The following is a 6,681-nucleotide window of genomic DNA, read 5'->3' as shown; positions in this document are numbered from 1 at the left end:
AATAGATGTGACCGGGTTGGATAATGATATAGATGCCAAGAAAGAAGAAGGTTTGATAGCAACCACGAGGATGGATACCGCGAGCGCTATTGATTGAGGTTGAATGACAAACACAACAATGTGAGTAGGAGCAAATTCTCCTTGTGGTTGTTGATCAAGAATGGATCTATCGAAATCAAGGGGAAGTCGAGCTCCATTTTCAATAAGAGTCTTTAGAAGACCACTAGGATTATGTCGGATGAATTTCTCCATCATTTCTTGATTGTATGAATCCTCTAAGAATGTTCGCACTTTCGGGGAGAGGTCATCTTGATCAACCATGTTAGGGTCTCCTTGTGGTTGTTGATCTTGAGTGCCGGGTTGATTTTGCCCTTGCGTGGGATCTTGTGTAGGATTTTGATATAGGACACTAATGTCCGACATGCCATATTGTTGTTTGGCCATCTTCTTCTTTTGAGATCGAGTTGTGATCATACAAGAATAATCTTAGGAAAATTTGTTGGAAGAAAAGTTGATGAAAAGACTTAGCTAGGATTTTGGATTTTGGATTTGATGAAGTTGGATAAAATGATTGATGGGGTCCTTGGATTAGGACAAGAGTTTGATTAAGATTTCCCCTTGGTCTTTGGATGAGGATTTTAGGTGGGGGATGTTGATGGAACCACAAACAAGGTGACAACCTAGTTGGGTAAAATTTAGACCTTAGGATAATGATCAAAGTCTCTTTCTACTAAGGATTGACTAATGATCCCAAGAAAAATAAAGACATAGGATAGGAGTCTTGATCAACTCAAAAGATGAGGCCAAGGTACTTGGGGGAGATTCTTTCCCAAGCACAAAAGCCAAATGATTAATTGATTAAAGATGAGGTCTAAATAAAACTTCACAAGGTACAAAACCTTAGAGTGAGGTTGATTTGATTGATTGATTGGAGGATGATTGATTAAGGATGATTGATTTAGTTGAGGATGATTTGATTGAGGATTGATTTGATTGATGTGCTAAGTCCTTGAAAAATGGTAATGATGAAAGGTCAAAGAAGGATGATAGTGATAACTAGAAGAAATTGATGACTTGATTATCCTTGGTATGGAAATAACACAATAAGTGATAGGTTTAGATGGCAAATTGTATGAAGGAATGCGACCACCCCGATTTTGACGATAGTTGGTATTGAAAGACAAGCTTGATCCTTGGTGTAGGGCACAAACTTTTAGTTCCTCAGTGGCATCAAACTCATTGCTATGACCATGGATATAATCGTGATATTGTTGCAAAAAGGTCCTATGTTTGAGCAAGAGTTTGCGGTTGGTATACCAAAACTTTTAGCGTCTAATGAGTGAGACTTGGGTGAGCTTCTTCTTCTTGATTGGACAATGGATTGACTTCTTGGGGTGCTTATACAACTTAGGCTTATGAAACATGAGGTGAAAATGTGATGGACTAGATTTGGACTTTGACTATGCAAGGTGTGAAAATTTGGACTTGAGAATGTTTAACAAATGTGGAAAAATGAGGGGATTGTTTATCACTCTACTCTTGGCAAGAAAGTATCAAACATAGCAAACACATTGGCCAAGTGTGACTCAAAGACAATCATTCACATTTACGACATTTCCTAAGGCTGGTAAGGACAATAGTCATGGATCTCACTTGGTTTCCCAACTATGCTTACTCAGAGCAGATACTTAGATGCTTGACCCCACTGGCTCCACCCTTGACACTCACTTCTCCGGGGTAGCCAAGCATCAGTTCCCATGAAAACTCCCCATAGCGAACTTTGTATCTCTACTAAGAGCCGTAAAAATGTGAGCGTCGTTGGAGGTCCAACCTCCTACACCAATGACTAGAAGGTTTTTGGCTTCTAAACACAAGAGTTCTTAGTTAGGGCATCCGTTTGGGTGGTACATGCGACACTTTACGCTCTATAGTTATGGAAGGCTCCTAGGCTATAGGGGTTACACCCTATAGGGTTTATGGGGAGACATAGTGTTGGTATAGACTAATCATCACACGTTGTTTGCAACTTTCGTCACAGACACATTTATTTATAGTGGTTCGGAAGAGTCTGGCTTCTGCCCATTACCACTTGGGTCATTCCCCTCTCACCAATGCCTGTGCAAAGTGCCAGGAAAATCAGGAAGGTAGACCCTCTAAGGGTAAAAACATGCAATCAAAATAAAATAATACATGGCAAACATGATGTTCATTGACACTTGTAAATTTTAATGCCCAAAATAAAATGTGTGCTAATCTAGAAATGAATGAAACACAACTAGACTAGTGAAAAAGCAAGTCGTCACCCCACGTTCTGCAAAATAAACAGTCAGTAGTTTCTGTTTCTAGTCTTAAACCGACCATACAGACTTGCAAAACTCAACATATGATCAGAACACAAAAAATCATATATGTATAGTGGACGTGCTAATATACAGACAGATGCACTGAACCGCCTGCGCTGGCGCTAAAACACCTACGTACGCGCTGAAGCAGTGTTTGCCTGCTGAAAACAAAAAATAGACTGTAAATTCTCGAAAGTAGAAATTATACCTGAAAACGGTCGTGCTGAAACATAACTCCCGTGCCGAACTACGAGTGTACGCATTGTAACAAAAAGATTAGCAGAAAACAAAAAACTTCAAAAATTCAAATTTGAACGTTTGACAGAAAGCGGGAAACAAAAGCGCTAAACCAGACCACGGGTGTCGAAACGACTGCGCACACGCTAATTTCACAACAATATAAACAAGACATAAAAGGGAAATCAAGCAAGGCAGTAGAGGGTTAGTTTAAACGCAAATAAGCATACAAAAGCACATAAAAGCAATAAACTAACTAACTTATACCTTGCAAGAGAAGACCTCTCTTGTTCCTCTGATTGAGCGAATGATGAAGTGGAATGCGCCCTATTGCTCCACTTGATTGGATGTTCTCCTTTGTTTGATTGTGGATGGCTCTCCAAGATTGCACAATAATGGTGAGTGTGAGATTCATTTAATGGATGCAAGATGAAGGGATGAAATGATTAAGTAATGAAGAATATGGATTTGGCTATAGTGTGGATATTTGGAATGATTTATAGGCTAAAACTAACAACATAAGGTTGCACAAATTGGAGATGATGAATGAGGGGATGGAGACCCCAATTTATAGATTTGAATAGAGGAAAATGGACGGTCAAGATATAAGAGGAATGAAGGGCTAGGATTTGAGGAGAGGAGATCACATGGATCAAATGACAATGACATGACAAGGGGGGTGGAGACCAAGAGATTTACCATAAAGGCATTTCTTGTCTCCACCCTTCTCAAGGTACATGGGTAAGAGTTCCCAATGCACGTAGGAGGAATAAAAAGAATTAAAAATTCCTTGGGGGATGCACATGGAATTAAAAATTCCTAAGATATTGTGTGCATGGGGATTGAAAAAGGGAAAATGAATTTTAAAATTCCTTGGGAAGGTGAGAAGCATGGGAGAATGTGAGATTTTGAAAATATCACATTCACCCAAAAATGGAGCATTTAAGGTGGAAGGTGAAGAAGGGGACAAAAGGATTTAGCCATAATTGGCTATGGTTGAATTTAGTGCCTAATCATGGGTATTAGGTACTAGCAAAGGATTAGGGGGATTATTTAGAAGAATTAGGTGAGTATTAGGAGCAAGTGGGATTTGTAGGAGGATTTGACTAGGAGAGAGAATGAGGGGATAATTAAAAATTGAAGAATAATGCTAAGTAGGATTAAGGGAGTCTCTAGAAGAATTAATTAGACTAATGATGGATTAGGAAAAGGTGATTTGTAGGAATTACTTATATTAGTTAATTAATTGAAATTAATTAATCAAAAGGGAGAATTACGAAGAATAAATTTTGAATGCTTTAGAAGAAGAAAGGAAATTTGATTTATTAAATAAATCAATCATTGGACTATAGTGACTTTATTAATTAGATTAAATTCAATGAATATTGAGAAGAATAAAGGTTAACACAATTAAATTAATTAATTATGCAGGAGGGTTAAATTAATTAAAATAATTAATTTAATTGTCTACAATGGGATGAATGCATAACACACGAACGTCTTTGCAACACACACATCCGAGCTCAATCAAGACCTAATGGTCATGGAATTGGTCCGGTTGGGTTGCAAGGATGGTTGGCAGATTGGAATTAAACTCTAAGATTTGATTAATGTCTTTGATTTAGCAAAAGAGAGGCTCATGTAGCATAAAATTTCATAGGGTGCAATTTACGATATTATACAAACACTCTAATCTAAAGATGTGAAGAGGTGCTACTCTAGCGATCATCTCCAATTAGGTCATCCTCCTCCTAATATTGATCATAAGGGTAGGGTGGATGAGCTCATAGAGGCATAATGGCCTAAGCAATACCCGGTATCTCGCTTGTAGTAAGAGCTAAGGATGTGGTTGCTTCAACATTCTCATCCAACAACTCTTATGAGCCAAGAGTTAACAATCTGTTTAAGCTAGTTGACAATTCCAAAATATCCTCTAGAGAGTCAAACATACACCTCTTCAAAGAAGGAGGTGACTCAATTGAAGGCTACGAAACAAAAGCCACACCATTGACCTTTGGAAGAGGGGCAATGAAAAACTCTTGAGAAGGTGGGGCCTCTTGAACTACCAAAACTAGAAGATGAAAGAGAAGCCAAATTCTTACAATGGAACTTGGGAATAGTGCCTTGCTCAAACTTACACTTAGGTAGTTGAAGTGAGATCTTCATGTCCACTGTGGTAGGTGGAAGGACCCTAGGAAATGTAGGATGAAGATGCAAAAAAGAAGCGGGAGGAGAAGGCAGAGCCACATGAGACACAACCTTTGTGGAGCATGTCTGTGTTGCAAAAATAGAAGAACATTAGGAAAAGAGGTGATAAGAGGCGACTCTAGGGAGGGAGAAATGAACACTTGCACCCTCTTAAGGCGACGTTCATTGATAACCCCCAAGGAAGCCAGAAGAAAAAAAAAAAAGAAGGGGAGGAGATAGGAGTAGAGGCAATAGGAGTAGTAGAAACTAGAATTGGAATGTAAGAAGATTTGGGAGTTGAAACCAAAGATTCACCCTTAGACTTTAGTGCAGCTTCACATTTTTGAGCCATTGCTCATCGATGGTGGTTATGCTCATGCATAAGTTGGTTTCACCATATATGAGCATCGGGAATAGAACCTTGAGAAAACTCCATAACATACCGCATCACAGGCAAAGTTGTCTACCCTGTTGTCAACAAGAGAAAAATCTCAATTGATGGAGGAGGGGTTGCTACAGAGTAAGAATATTAGTCTCAGTTGCAGATACCTTACCTCTTTTTGTTTTAGCAATAGTCAAAAGAATATTTAGAGCCCTTAGAGGCTGAGATGCAAGTGAAGGACGAGCATGTGAAGAATGCTTACCCTTACCATACACAATAGGTTGAGGGATGTCTGGAAGAATGGGAAGATCAAAGAGATGGAGCTTCGAATTCAACAACATAGATGCCTTTCCTTTTCATGTGCTTGGCACAATCGAAGGAACATGAGGCACCATTAGAGTTTGCAATGTCTTAGGAGGGTGAGGGGTTTAGCTTGGGAGAACGGGCTTGTCCTTAACTTCCAACATAGAAGGAGTAGAGGATGAAGCATGCTGGTGCATAGCAATAGATTAAGGAGCAACAAAAGATGGAGGAGCTAAAGAAAAAATAGGTTGAACCGACACTGATGCTAACTTCCTAGTCTTATACTTGTAATAAACCTTGTACAAAGGATCACCATGAGATAGCATGGGTCGAATTGGAGCAGGCCAAAACTGATCCAAAGAGAAGCCCCCATTCGACACAAGTGACTTGTACCTAATGTCTTGGATAGTTTTCATTGTGCCCTCGTGAGAAAACTTTAGGCCTTTGTGGACAATAGAGGGGACCGCATCCATAGAAACTAGCCAAGGAATGTCTGGCTTCACTTTGAACATGTCAGACTCTAGAATCACTAGAAATATGGTCAAAACAACTTTGGGTCCTACAAGGATCGACAATGAAATGAATTCCAAAGGTGGAACATAAAGAACATCATGCATATGGATAGTGAATTTTGATTCGTCATACCTCACCCTATGCAATTCTTAATGAAGAGGGCCTCCTCTATGATCGCATTAATTCTATAGGCAGGACTATAACACCTACAATGACATTACTGTTGATCCAAGCAAGAATGTAAAGAGGAAAATGCTCTCTATGCAACAATGAGTCATTAGGTGTGAATGATATATCAAGAACCCACACCTTTTGACTTAGAAGGGAGATCCAAGTGATAGTCAACATATTCACATATGCACAATCACTTGGTGGAGGAGAAAAATATGCATAAATGAAATTGGAAGAATGGGGAGGAAAGGGGTTTGTATAGATTTCCAATTCACTATTAGCCTTAGTCATAGACTTATTAGAATTATGCTTTCTATCATTGACCTAGATAGTTATGTTGTCTATGTGGTCTCAGACAATATGTTGCAGACTCGCACAACATTCAGTATCATGTTCTGGCACATGGTGATATTGGTAGAATTTAGATGAGTCATACCAATTGGGATAAGGTTTGTTGTTAGGGAGCGATTGAATATCTGGAAGGGTGACAAAGTTGTCTTTGGGTAGTTGTTGTAATACACTCGAGTAAAAACTGAATAATTTTGT

Source organism: Cryptomeria japonica, chromosome 10 (genome assembly GCF_030272615.1).
Source record: "Cryptomeria japonica chromosome 10, Sugi_1.0, whole genome shotgun sequence".
NCBI lineage: Eukaryota > Viridiplantae > Streptophyta > Pinopsida > Cupressales > Cupressaceae > Cryptomeria > Cryptomeria japonica.
The sequence above is the reverse complement of the archived record's forward strand: the minus strand, read 5'-3'. Positions refer to the sequence as shown.